A 15384-nucleotide genomic window follows, 5' to 3' on the forward strand; every position below is an offset into this window, starting at 1 on the left:
TCTGTTGATGTAATATTCATATTCATTTGAAGTTCTCAATAATTAAAGGAAACTAGCTAAGCATTAAAATGAAGTAAAGAAATTGATAGGTCACCGTGGATTTTTTTTTGCTATAGAAATTTTAATATGGACTTAATTTCAAAAATACAATGACTAACATTGTAATAGTAATTAAAACATATCTATATAATAACTGCTCCATAACAATTAAATTATCAACTGAAATGTGATACACGTAGAAATATTTATAATGTATATTGTTATGAACATATTTCAGATGTAACAACTGAAAAAACAATGTTGATGTTCAAATAAACATCTTAAATTACCCCACCCACCTGTTACCCATGTTGTTGGTTGTAAATTGAACATATGTACTAGGTATTTTAAAATTATTTTTAGAACTGTGTGATGTGTATTTAAAGACAAGAGGCCATGATGGCCCTGTATCGCTCCACTGCTGAAAAAAAGACTGAAACAAATATTCTCCGCATGTGCAGATACTTAAATATAGGCCCTATTTAAGCACATGTACAATTTTGTAACCACCTGGGCTGGGTCAAATTTAACCCCAGGGGCATAATTTGAGCAAACTTTGTAGAGGACTACTATATCTCACTCCATACAAAATGTGGTGGCCCTAAGTCTTAGATGTAGAGTTAAGGACAAGAATATTTTTAAAGTTTTCACAAAATAAGCAAGATACAAGCGTATATAATGTTCAATTTTGAGACCCGCGGGTCAGGGTCAAATTTGACCCAAAGTAACAAACTTGGTAGATGACTTTAAGATATTCCTGCATACCAAATTTGGTAGCCATAGTCAGAATGGTTTTCGACAAGATTTTTAAAGATTTCACAAAATAGGCGCTTTATAAGCGTTTATTAAATTTTGTGACCCCCCGCGGCAGGGTCAAAGTTGACCCCAGAGGCATTATTTGAACAAATTTGGTAGAGGTTTATAAGATGTCACTACATACCAAATTTGGTAGCCCTAGGCCCAATAGATATGGACAATTTTTTTTTAAAGTTTTCACAAATTAAGCACTTTATAAGCATATGTTCAGTTTTGTAACCCCCGGGGCAGTTTCAAATTTAACCCAAGGGGCATAATTTGAACAAACTTGGTAGAGAACTATTACATGTCACTACATACCAAATTTGGTAGCCCTATGCCATACTAATATGAACAAGAAGATTTTTAAAGTTTTCACAAAAAATGCCTAATATAAGCATATGTTCAATTTTGTGACCCTCAGGGCAGGGTCAAACTTGACCCTAGGGGCATAATTTGAACAAACTTGGTAGAGGACTATAAGATGCCACTACATACCAAATTTGGAAGCCCAAGGCCCAATGGTTATGGACGAAAAAATATGTGAAGTTTTCACAAAATAGACCCTATATAAGCATATGTTCAATTTTGTGACCCCGGGGCAGGGTCAAATTTGACCCCCGGGGCATAATTTGAACAACGTTGAAAGAGGAACATTCCTAAGAAATTTCATCACAATTGGACCAGTAGTTTAGGAGAAGAAGATGTTTAAAGGAAACGTTCAGGCACGCACGCACGACGGACACAGAATCATAACATAAGCCCCGCTGGCCTTTGGCCAGTGAAGCTTAAAACAACAAAGAATACAATAAGCTGGGCAATTATGTTTCACACACCATCTGTGGTTTAATGCACTGCCAAAAATATCTTACAACTTAGGTGAAACATGAGAAATACAACTGACATAAGAATCACAACTATGTTCGTCATCGAGAAGGAAAAACAATTATGTAACAGCTATTAGATTTCATAGCTTATCTATATACAAGATGCAAATTACAATTGGTTAGATGTCAGGCAACAAATAACTCGCTATTGTACATATTATTTTCTCTGATTTTGTTACTCTGATTTGTCCGTTTGTAACCTCTGACAGGGGGCTCCTCAAACCACTCAGTCCGTTTCTTTTTGATACAGGACTCAAATGTTTAAGTTGAAATCCACTTCCTGCAACTTTCCTTGCAACACCTTGACTTATAACTTTTGTATCAATTATGGTTTGTAAAGATTTGATGTTGGAAGCAACATTTAGTTACACATTGTATGTTAACACTGCTCGGTAAAAGCTGAATGAATATTTGTTAACAATTTTTGGTCAAGAGGAACAGAGTTCACTAACTTTTGTAAAGCTAAAATATCCTGTATAGCGCCATGTGCCATGTATAATTCACCAATGACGTCTTTAACTAAATGTTCCCGCTTATATGATTTCATATTTGGTAATATTTCCTTTAACATTTTTAACATTTTTAAGTATCTAAAAAGCCACAAATATTTTGCTGAAACTCAAACATTTTTCAACAAGTATGGATAGCACGGAGCAACACTTTACAATCAAAAGACTCTATATTATGCCCAACTGAAATAATTGGTGAACATTTCTGTAAGAATGTTATAAAACTTGTCAATGCAGATTTGATGGGGACAGCTGTTACTGTTTGTCTCTTGACAAGCATAGAGTCGCTAACAACTGTCACTGACGCTTGCAAGGAAATCTTCTTCTCATGAATCACATATGTTGAAAATTGACCAGTTGAATGCACTGCAGCTATCTGAATTATGTGAGAAGTGTGCTCTGAAAAAACAAAACAAAAATTTTAAATAGAAATTGCACAAAATCCATTTTAGCCCCGTTAATCACAGAGCCCTGGGTCGCTCCCCCAAGTACAATGTAAACTTCTTAAAATACATTTGAAGTGTTTACAATAAATATAAAAGGGAAAAACATTGCCCCCCACCAGGACAGGACTTTTTTTTAAGCTTAATGTGAACAATCGTAGAAGAGGTTCCTTCACATCCATTCTCTATGCATTGTGGTTTAAGAGAATGTTCAGTTGAAGGGTTATTGATCAGAAACAATTTTCACACTTATTGTGACCTTTGACTAAGTGACCATAATTTAAATGGGGGTTATCAACTGTCCAATCCCTATGCACATGGAGAGTAAAAAGCCAATCAGTGAAAAAGTTGACAAATTATTGATCGGAAACTTAATGATCTACCCACAGACAAACATCCAGCAAAACAATATTAACTCTCTCTTCCAAGGGGGGCATAATAACTGTTATTATGAAAATTGAAACGCTCTTTTCTTCCATTCATGGATATATCAAAGTAAGTTGTTGGCATCTAATGATCTTATGTATTCATAAATCTGAAGAAGCGAAGAGAAGAGTGTTTAAATTCTTAAATGATGCACAATAATGTACTAAAGCCAGTTGTGGGTAATGTAACATTGCATTATCTAAGTGGTATTTACTATCATTTTATCAATAAAGATTAAGAATGATGTATTATATGAAAGCAAAATGAGAAATTAGTCTGAACATAACTCTTGTTGCAATTCAATCATATGCTAGGTTGACCAACAATTCACACGATATCTCTTACACATTGAGTTACTCAGCAGTAGCAGGTTGAATTATGTTATACATGTAAGTAAATATGTATATTTTTTAATAGAAGTTCAACTTTGGAGATTTAGAGTACCTAAATACCTGAATTGGACCAAGATAAACTTCTGTATGTGCAACACTGTGAATAAGGAATATGTTAAAAATAAACTTTACCTAACCCTCTTGTTTCCAAATCAAAGAAAACAAATTCCTTCCCAGTAGTGTCTAGCCCAGCTGGACCAGGCTTGGGTATAGGTGGGGGTATAGTTGTAACTTCAACGTCTTGGTCCTCTATGTTTGAACTGTATGTTGGTCCCGCTCGTACTTCTTGCACTGTCCTTTGAATGCCTGAACAGAAAAACAGAATTTCAAATTGGAAAATTTGCTTGCACCTTCATGGGTTATCTCCGATTTTTATTTAAAGAAATGATTACACAGCACATTAATGCTTTTACAATAATCAATTTACAAACATTAGCATATGCTTTTAAATGTTACTACTACTTTGCATATACATGTATATAGAGGATATTTGTTGGATTCGGTGGAATATCGATTTTATTTCACGAGTGATCATAGAAAACAATATTTTCACGAGCGGCGCAGCCACGAGTGAAAATATATATTTTCTATGATCACGAGTGATATAAAATCGATATTCCACCGAATCCAACAAATTTTCTTTTTATTTTATGCTTTTTTCACCGTTTATTTACATTGTAAATGAGTTAATCTGGACACTTTCGCTGGAGTTATGACGTCATTTCGTTGAAAAAATGACGTCATTTCACAGTAAAACAGTGACGAATATCAATATTTTTCACTGTTATTTTTCACTGTTTAAAACAGTGGAATACCAGTTTTATTTCACTGATATTTCTCTATAAACCACCGGAAAGCATAAAATAAAATTGATGGATCTATTGATACAATCTACAACAAGAAATGTGTCCACACGCCACGGATGCCCCAAACTCCAACTTTGTAACTATATAAAAAAATAATCCATACAATTGTAAGAAACCCAGTTTGGTGAAGATCGGATGAAAACTACTTGAATTAGAGAGCAGGCACGAAAAGTGTGAGGGACTGACCGACCAACGGACAGTGCGAAAACTATGTCGCCAATTGGGGGCATACAAATGAAGAATACTGTGTTTTAAATATAAAATGCCCATAATTAAAAATACCATTCGAGTTTTAAGTCTTATGCGTCACTGTTTTGCTGCACGAGTAACAGCTATAGCCTTTCTTTTTTTGTGCTGAAGGTCATGGAGAAGGGCCAGTTTCGATGTGAAAGTCCCAGGTGAAACACCCAGTTTTTGATTTACCTGAAACAGATTGCAGTAAATGACAGAACAGTTGACAATGCACAATGCTAGAATATTCTTATGCGGAATAAAATAATATGAAATAATGTCACTAATTTACAAAAGTTACAACATTTTATAAGACCTAGTGATCTACATACACACAAATAATAATTAATGCAAGCCCTTTATTTTCAAAACCAATACGTATTTGACAAATTGAGAATATTTATGTTTTGTAAACTTGTAAAATTTCATATTTATTACCGGTATTAATAACTAGGACTGCAGGAAGAAAATAAACTTATGTCACTTTAAAATATACATGTTTAACTAAGGACAACCATTCACATTCTACTGTAATTGTGTTTACTGGCAGTAAATCAGACAAAATATGAAGGAAAAATATAGCAAGTACAATATAAAAAATGTATGCATGTAGACTACATGCGAATTACTTAGAGATAACTATCTGAATGTATTCAAAAGTATCAGTAATTTAGACAATAAATCATGATATAATGCACCAATGTACCAATGTACCAAAAAGACAAAGAAGTCTTACCCAAATGCAAGCTTTGTGATCATGTCATAAACTCTGCCATGTTTCCGTCCAGTAGCCGCATTATTCACTGCACCACAATTGCTAAACTGTATGTCCAAAACACATGCCTGTCGAAATCCATGCTTTCTACAGTGTTAAGTAAATTCATGGGCACTTGACAAGTACTGCATGCTAAAAGCGATTCGGTCAATGTGTCGAGTTCAACGACACGTCTACCAATTTTATATCCAACTAGCATCGCTGTTGTCACATGTGGTCACGCTTACCGACGAACCGATAGAAAAATCGTCAAAATAACAGTGGTCATACCGGAAATCCTGATTGTCGGTGGAAATAGTCTTTCTATTGAAATCCACATTGTTCTTTTGAACGTTGTTGTTTTCAATACCTTTTAAGTTTCGTTTTGTATTCCGAATTATATCCAAATTAGACATTTTAAATGAAAATTATTAAGCCAAGTATCTGATTCTCATTGTTGACAAATTATCGTTTCGTTATCAATAGACGCTTGCATTTGCACAGAAAATAACATCTACAGCGTAAGCAAGCGTTTCATCGATGTCGATCACGAAGTGACATCGAGCAATCGAACGCTTGGTTTCAATGCAGTAAATCTCGAAAATATGTAAATGCCGAAAATTTGAAGGCGCATTATCAAAACAGTAAAACTAGAATTTACACTCGTTTATTCCAACCTAATATTTTGAAACCGTGAAAATATATAAAGGTTTTTAATTTTCACGATATAGTGAATCAATTACCGTAAAGTGGAAACGATCGAACATCCTTAACAACCACTTTTTTAATATGGACGTGAATTGTTTTTGTGAGAACAAAACATAACATACTTTATGTGGTAGGACTAGGAAATTAATATTAACTTTATTGAAAACCATTCAAATTAACATTAAGATTAATGTATGTATAATAATAAACTTATTCATTTTAGCATCCAGGCTTATTGAGATACTCTAAAGTCTGTTTTCTGGGAAGAACCAGTACATAGTGTTTTTGTAAAGATCATGAGAACCCTCCCCAAGTAGGGATCAAACCTGTGGCCTCCCAATGGCTAGTCAGGCACCATATCTACAATGCCACAACAAGATCATTAAACTATACAATATATAAATAAATAAATAAATAAATAAATATGTATAAGATTAATATATTTCATTTATGCCAGGTCACATGCTGATGACTCCAGTGTCGGTGATGGCAGCTCTGAAAGTGTCAGTGGGCAGGCATCTCCTGACGAGCATGAAATCTCCACAAATAACAAACAAGAGGGCCATGATAGCCCTGTATCACTCCACTGCTGAAGAAAAGGCTGAAACAAATATTCTTGGCATGTGTAAATACTTAAATATAGGCCCTATTTAAGCACATGTACACTTTTGTGACCCTCTGGGCTGGGTCAAATTTAACCTCAGGGACATAATTTGAGCAAACTTTGAAGATGACTACTATATCTCACTACATACAAAATGTGGTAGCCCTAGGTCCTAGAGTTAAGGACAAGAATATTTTAAAAGTTTTAACAAAATAAACAAGATATGAGCGTATATAATGTTCAATTTTGTGACCCGCGGGTCAAATTTGACCCAAAGGGCATAATTTGAACAAACTTGGTATAAGAGGACTATAAGAATGATGTTACTGCATATCAAATTTGGTAGCAATAGTCCGAATGGTTTTTGACAAGAAGATTTTTTTTAAAGATTTCACAAAATAGGCGCTTTATAAGCTTTTATTCAATTTTGTGATCCCCAGGTGCAGGGTCAAAGTTGACCCAGAGGCATTATTTGAAAAAATGTGGTAGAAGTTTATTAGATGTCTATACATACCAAATTTGGTAGCCCTAGGCACAATGTTGGTAGCCCTAGGCACAATGGTTATGGACAAGAAGATTTTTAAAGTTTTCACAAAATAGGCCCCATTAGTGTATGTTCAGTTTTGTGACCCCTGCGCAGGGTCAAATTTGACCCAAGGGGCATACTTTGAACAAACTTGGTAGAGAACTATAAGATGCCACTACATACTGAATTTGGTAGCCCTATAGGCCCAATGGTTATGGACGAGAAGATATGTAAAGTTTTCACAAAATAGACCCTATATAAGCATATGTTAGATAAGATGTCACTACATACCGAATTTGGTAGCCCTATGCCTTGTAACACTTTTGTCCTAGTAAGCTGACTGAACTCATTCGAACTATCATACATGTAGGGATGCTCTTAAGCCTTGGTTATTTGGCGGTCAGACCGATGTTAAAACAGTCACTAACTGCTTGTTTACTGGGGTTAGAAAAAAAATACTTCAATTTGACAGGGTGATGGAAAGTTTTGTTTACTTGCTGAGATCACGTTTCTGGAACATGACCGTTTATATAAGCTTTTATATAAGCATTAGTATAAAAGAGGGGTATTTTTAAAACAAATCGAGCCATTATTGATAGCAACTCGCACAGAAAACATTATAATTTTACAGCTTTACGGTTAGTGCAGGAGAGACGGACATTTACTTTCTGGACGGATTATATTTGTGTTGGAGTATCTTGTTTCTTTCTTGTTTTGATCTTGTTCAATTACTTAATAGGAATAACATACATTTACAATACAAACAAGAATAATATACATTTACAATACAAATAAGAATAATATACATTTACAATACAAATAAGTTTAATATACATTTACAATACAACATAAACAAACATATATGCTATAAAAAGACTTGTTGCTTTCTTTCGCAAACTGATGAGTAGTTAAACGAACCTGGAACATTTAAGTCAAAACAAAAAATTACACAACGCGACTTAAACGAACCTTTGAACACTAATATATTCACATAAGGGTAGAAGTGCCACAGCCTTATGGTTAAAGGACAAGAAGATTTTTAAAGAGTTCAAAAAAATAGGCACTATATAAGCATATAATCGATTTTGTGGCCCCCAGGGCAGGGTCAAATTTTACCCCTGGGGCATAATTTCAAGAAACTAAATAGAGGACTATACAATGTCCCTACATACCAAATTGTGTAGCCCTTGACCTAATGGTTATGGGCAATATTTTTTTTTAAGTTTTCACAAAATAGGCATTATATAAGCATATGTTCAATTTTGTGACCCCCGGGGCAGGATCAAATTTAGCCCCAGGGATAAAATTTGAACAGATTTGGTAGAGGACCATTAGATGTCACTACATACCAAATTTGACAGCCCTAGACCGGATGGCTATGGACAAGAAAATGTTTTAAGTTTTCACAAAATAGACCTTATATAAGCATATGTTCGACTTTGTGACCCCGGGGCAGGGTCAAATTTGACCAAAGGGATAACATTTGAACAAACTTGGTAGACAACTATAAGATGTCACTACATACCAAATTTGACAGCCCTAGGCCCGATGTTTATGGGCAAGAAGATTTTTAAAGTTTTCACACAATAGGCTCCATATAAGCGTATGTTCAATTTTGTCAACCCCAGGGCAGGGTCAAATTTTACCCCAGGGGCATAATATAAACAAACATGGTAGAGGACTATAAGATGTCACTACATACCAAATTTGGTAGCATTAGGCCCAATGGTTATGGACAAGCCCTTTATAAGCATATATTCAATTTTGTGACCCCCGGGGCAGTTTTAAATTTGACCCCAGGGGCATATTGAACAAACTAAGAAGAGAACTATTATATGTCACTACATACCAACTTTGGTAGCCCTATGCCATACGGTTATGTACAAGAAGATTAAAAAAATAATCCCACAATACCCTTATATCAGCATATGTTCAATTTTGTGACCCTCGGAGCAGGGTCAAACTTGACCCCAGGGGCATTCACTACATACCAAATTTGACACCCTAGGCCCGATGTTTATGGGCAAGAAGATTTTTAAAGTTTTCACACAATAGGCTCCATATAAGCGTATGTTCAATTTTGTCAACCCCAGGGCAGGGTCAAATTTTACCCCAGGGGCATAATATAAACAAACATGGTAGAGGACTATAAGATGTCACTACATACCAAATTTGGTAGCATTAGGCCCAATGGTTATGGACAAGCCCTTTATAAGCATATATTCAATTTTGTGACCCCCGGGGCAGTTTTAAATTTGACCCCAGGGGCATATTGAACAAACTAAGAAGAGAACTATTATATGTCACTACATACCAACTTTGGTAGCCCTATGCCATACGGTTATGGACAAGAAGATTAAAAAAATAATCCCACAATACCCTTATATCAGCATATGTTCAATTTTGTGACCCTCGGAGCAGGGTCAAACTTGACCCCAGGGGCATAATTTGAACAAACTTGGTAGAGTACTATAAGATGCCACTACATACCGAATTTGGTAGCCCTATAGGCCCAATGGGCCCAATGGTTATGGACGAGAAGATTTGTAAAGTTTCCACAAAATAGACCCTATATAAGCGTATGTTCAATGTTGTGACCCCTGGGAAAGGGTCAAATTTGTCCCCAGGGTAATAATTTGAACAAATTTGGTAGAGGACTATTTTTTAGATGTCTCTACATACTGAATTTGATATCCCTTTGCCCAATAGTTATGGACGAGAAGATTTTGAAAGTTTTTACAAAATAGGCCTAATAAAAGATTTTATTTTATTTAGTGACCCCCGGGCAGGGTCAATTTTACCCCAGGGGCATAATTTGAACAAATTTGAAAGAGGTTTACCCCAGAAACATTCATGGGAAATTTCATCAGAATTGTACCAGTAGTTTAGGAGAATAAGATGTTTAAAGGAAAAGTTAGCGCACGGATGGACGCACGACGGACACAGGACCATGATATAAGCCCCGCTGGCCTTTGGCCAATGGAGCTAAAAATCAGAAATAGCCATCAAATATGTTAATGCCTCAGACGATCAAATCATGAATATACTTATTTGCCAACTTTCGTTATTGTTAATTCTTTGTTTTTGACATCGATTGTTTTTGGTGCCTACGAGTTATGTTCTGAAAAACTGAAAACTGTTAAGATTGAGAAGGGCGTAAAAAAAGTTGACCTGTTGATGAGTTTCAATGACATAATAAACAACTTATTTGAATTGTGATGCAACACAATGAGAAAAAACCCTCTTCATTGCAAGTACTGTATTGATAAATAAAACATTTGTTAATTTTGAATGAGTTGTATCTTTTCATTGTATTGTTGTTCTTTGAGTGCTATGTACAGTTACACGTGACAGTAACATAAACTTTCAAATCACATATATCACAGGCCATATAAGTATAGATTGATATATTTATCACAACAGTCCATATTTATTTCCCAATTGATTAAAACTAAACAATTGGTCATGTGTTTATATAATGAACCAACAAAGACTTGAAGAATAATATGAAAATAGTTTTTATTGTTACTGTGCCCATATGAATTTATAAGTGTATTTCTTTGATGTCAAAATGGAACACTTCAGGTATCTGTAAAAAAACAGTTGGAAACTTTGTTGGTTCATTATAAATGAGCATATATCTAATTACATAAGTTTGCAGACATTTTTAAAAATTATGGGATACAGAGATATTGCTCATTTTTAGAATTTTCCACTTTTACCACAATTATTCCTATTTATAATTGTATCTCTATTGATGGTTTTACTATATATATATGAAGAAAAAAAATTAAGGAGACACTCATCGAAAATATTCATAAAAAATAATCCAAGCAATTTAATTTCACGTGATTAAATCATTATCAGTAAAAAGCATTAATATTAACCGACTGGAAATGAAATCAGAATCTTAAAGCAAGCAGAAGAATTAAAGGCACTTACTTAATAAATTAACTATTTTTGGGAGGCACAAAACATTTGATCTAGAAAGACATTCTCCTAGCAGAGCTGTCGTTCGTGCCTCAACATACATCTCTGCAGCGGGCTCAATTCCAGAAATCTTGGCGAAACACATCAAAGTAATTTTGGGAGGCGGAAAACTACAACGGGCGAGGCATGGTATGGTATTGCGCAAGGGGGGGTTAGAGGGTTAGGGTTAGGGTTTGGGTTAGTGTTAGGGGTCGGGTTAGGGTTTGGGTTAGCCTAAACCCAACCCTAACCCTAACCCGACCCCTAATCCTAACCCTTACCCTTTTTTGGGGTTATCACCCCTGACCATGCCTCGCCCGTTGTAGTTTTCCGCCTCCCAGTAATTTTACGCTCTCTCATGGAAATATCTAGGACACCAAGCATAATATTTTAAGTAATTACCTTTAAAAAATGCATATATTGTTAATTTATCGAGATATTTAATTACAATTACCGGTATGAAAACAATTGTCATGCCCATTTACGCAGATAGCATCACTCCGCTAAAATGTTAACAAAGGCCGAAATGGTGATGAAAAGCAAGTGTTAATCTACAAACACATTGCAAGTTTCGTGTATGTTTATGTTAAATGTGTAATCAAATGAAATAGCTAATTATGGGAACATATCATACGTATGCAATTTGGATAGATAGATAATAATTATTTTTGATAATTAATAGTGTATCATTGTATGAAGATAATGATCAATGTTTTTGTTTTGTTTTGTTCTGGTTATTTGGCTATGCTGGTCTTGGTTATTGCTCTGTCATATATTTGTATACTACCATGTGCTTAATAGCCTCTTTGCCATGCTTATTTTATGTCTTTAATTGTCTTCACTAATTTGTAAGCTTACGGTTTAGATAAGCGCAAATCTCTCAGTTATTATTTATTACTATTAGTTGCTTATCATTTTGCTTTATCTTTTGCTTTGTGTTGCTTATTTGGCAAGGCTGGTCTTGCGGTTATTGCTCTACCTCATATATATACTAAAATATATATATATACTACTATGTGCGCTACTAAGGCCAGCATTTTTTTTAATTATTTGTTTTACGGGAGCAGAAACAATTTCAATAAGAAAAGTTAATCTTCAGAACACCATTGTTGATATCATGTCTATATTATGTGATACAAAATTAAGAATAATTAGAGTTTTTGCAGAGGTGTCACCATCAATTACTTTCGGTGTGTTTAAACGATTTGGGTAGGTTTAATTAATGTGCGTATTTATTAAAATGTAGATCCTGATATATTTTTATAGATAAAAATCAACATCCTGAAAATGTCCAAGAAGTACTACTTCACGTTTCTTTATAATGAACATGAGGAATGAACCACAGGTACTTGCATCAATAATCCCATTCTCCAACCACCCATATATATTCTTTATTTAGAAAAAAAGTATTCAACACAGCTTCTAAAGAAAATTAGATTGGGTCCGGATGTCCGTATGGCCGTCAAAGTCACAAGAAAGTTTTAATTATATTTCTTAGCAAATTAACATGCTTATTATTCTACATTAACTTAAAACAAAACATTTTTTCCATATATAAAACTCTATAACTATTTTTATATCAACATTTTAACCATTTTCCCGGTACCTTTTGACCAAGTTACGTCAGTTTGGATCAGTTCATTTAATTGAATTTCTACAGAAGAAACCAAAGTTTTGACTTTCAAAATGTAATGAAAAAGCAAATGGAATTTATTTCTTAATTATTTGATCAGTTTTGTAAATCAGAAATACATCTTAATGTATTTTTCAAAAATGAGTTATTATTTAGCCGAAATATGATGTTCTATCAACTGTACATAATGTTTCATACTGCAGGATTTGTTCTGCAGGGAATGCAAGTAAATTTATCACACCTCAGGCTCTGTTGATAAAATGGGCTCAATTGGCTCTATGTATTTGTTCCAAGGGTTATTATTATCTTCACTTTTATATAGCTCTCTCTGTTTATTATATATCCAAAACATGTTATTGCTGTTTCTCCTTAAAATAATACAGACAACACATTCCATAGAAATTTTCATTTGAACTTAAACTGTGAATAAGAGAGGAACAAAATAATATGTGCAAAAGTTTACACCATTTTATTTTTTACTCCAGGACTCCGGGGTCACTGGTTCGAGCCCTGCTGCGGGCTACCTTTTTTTCCCTTTTTATATTATTCTATATTTTTTACTGGAGCTTTTTAGATCCAATATGTTTACATTTATCAATATAAAGCTTTAATTGACAAACTTCAAAACATGCCAAAATCTGTGAAAAGGCCCCTTTAATACTTACCAAGCACTATTAATTACTTTAGAAATGTTACTTCTGTGCTTGTTCAATATTTTGCTTTTAATGCTTTTTCAGTAAAAATCACAGGAGTTTGAAATTCTATCCATGAAGCTAATAATCTAATGGCTAAATAATAAAAACTAGACCCCTATATACTAATATAGTATATAGACTTACTATATAGGGGTCTATTTTTATTATTTTGCCACAAGATTAGCTTCATGTATAGAATTTCAAACTCCTGTGGTAAAAATTATACACATAATTAATGCTCAAGCATAATACATACTGGGCATTGTAAATATACTATGGTATTTTATGTTTTGATGACACAGGATGAGAAAATTGTGCAGCCAGTCCGGGATTTTAACCAGGGACCCCTTGCTTTTCTGATTGAGCTAATGATATGCCAAAAAACATCTTCTGTTTAGTGACAATCACTAAGTTCGTGCACTAACATTTTCTTCTGCCAAGCTGGAATTTTTTCGAGAATTCGAGTCGTGGGATCATTGTAAACTGGATCCATTCAAACCATGAACAGGTTTTGTTGAGAATAGATTGTGCCATGGTCCCACATTGGGCACCAAATGTTGCAGGATGGGACAACTGTAGAGCCAATCCGGAACTCGAATCTTTTACCCCTGGCTATCAGGGCCAGTGTCTAGGATTATGCTGTTTACATGTGTACAATTAATAAACATGTAGTTAATTTCTTGATCACTATTTATGGTTACCTGTAACCTGCTAATTTGGAACTGCCACCATTGTGCGATCATACTATTGGACCTTTATATCAAGTTATGAGTAAATTGACTACCGTAACCTACATGTACATGTAGAATAGTAGATGATTGTTTCTTTGTTATAATGCTTAAAACTATAAATGTATAAACTGCAGTTCTAGGTCTTTATTGCCACTTACAGATATAATAAATTATGATAAATGAAATGCTTAACGTTGCTGAATTCTTAATTCCTGCCCTTGCTTTTCAAGAGAGAATACTTTCCAGTCAACCCATTTGAAAAGAGGTCAAATTTTCTTACACTTTCCTTTAAACAGGTTTACTAGGATATATGTGCTATCTTTAATTTTGATACATGACTAAGATTACATTTAGAACCATTCTTAATGTAATGTACATGTATCATGAAATTTGTTTAAAGTTTTATAATTCCAAGCATATTCTGAAACAGCTTGTGGTACAATAGGCCCCATATACAAATTATTCACAATATAAATAATATATTTTTTAAACAAAAATACTATAAACATTTATTATCTTAATAAGTTAATTGTAATTATTACAAAATAAGAGTAATTAGTAAATTATCACAGTTATTGTTTAATGAATAAACTTCACTCCAATCAATGTTTACATTTATCAGTGCAATATTATGTACCCATTCATAATAATAGAATTCATGATTATGAATAGCATTCATATAGATAAAATGGTTAGATCAAATTTTAATGCTAGAATATTTTTATCTTGAAGTGCTTGCATGTGCATGTATATTTATTGTTGTTTAGATTGAAAAGAGACTCAAAAATATGCTATTGGTATGGTACTGTATGTTGAAAAATAAATAAAGCTGAACATGAGGGATTAAACATTAAAAGTCAAGTTGTGTTTTCCTTTTTATTTTAATCATTTATTATTTATGGAAAAGTATGCAAGTGTATGAAAGAAACAAGAGATGTGTTCATCAGAAACACAATGCCCTCTAGTGCACCGCTTTGAATTAAAAAAAATAAAAATTTACCTTTGACCTTGAAGGATGACCTTGACCTTGAAACTTCCACCACTCAAAAAGTGCAGCTTCATGAGAACGCCGCTTTGAAATAATTTTTTTACCTTTGACCTCGAAGAACAACCTTGAAGGATGACCTTGACCTTGAACTTCCACCACTCAAAATGTGCAGCTTCATGATAACGCTG

At 34.0% G+C, this 15384-nt stretch overlaps 1 long non-coding RNA gene across 4 annotated transcripts; it reads right to left on the reverse strand.

Moving 5' to 3' along the window:
• Window positions 1–5888, reverse strand: LOC127864433 (uncharacterized). Of its 4 annotated transcripts, none has more exons than XR_008041931.1 (4): window positions 5325–5887; window positions 4640–4780; window positions 3624–3797; window positions 1–2629 (listed from the first exon to the last, which is right to left on the reverse strand). It is a non-coding gene; the product is annotated as an uncharacterized LOC127864433 (long non-coding RNA). The 4 variants fall into 4 exon arrangements; XR_008041933.1 differs by lacking the exon at window positions 1–2629 and adding an exon at window positions 2697–2733 and having other exon boundaries at window positions 5325–5888; XR_008041932.1 differs by lacking the exon at window positions 1–2629 and adding an exon at window positions 2900–3208 and having other exon boundaries at window positions 5325–5888.
• Window positions 5889–15384: the final 9496 nt, after the last annotated feature.

The sequence above is a fragment of the Dreissena polymorpha genome, chromosome 1, assembly GCF_020536995.1.
Source record: "Dreissena polymorpha isolate Duluth1 chromosome 1, UMN_Dpol_1.0, whole genome shotgun sequence".
Taxonomy (NCBI): domain Eukaryota; kingdom Metazoa; phylum Mollusca; class Bivalvia; order Myida; family Dreissenidae; genus Dreissena; species Dreissena polymorpha.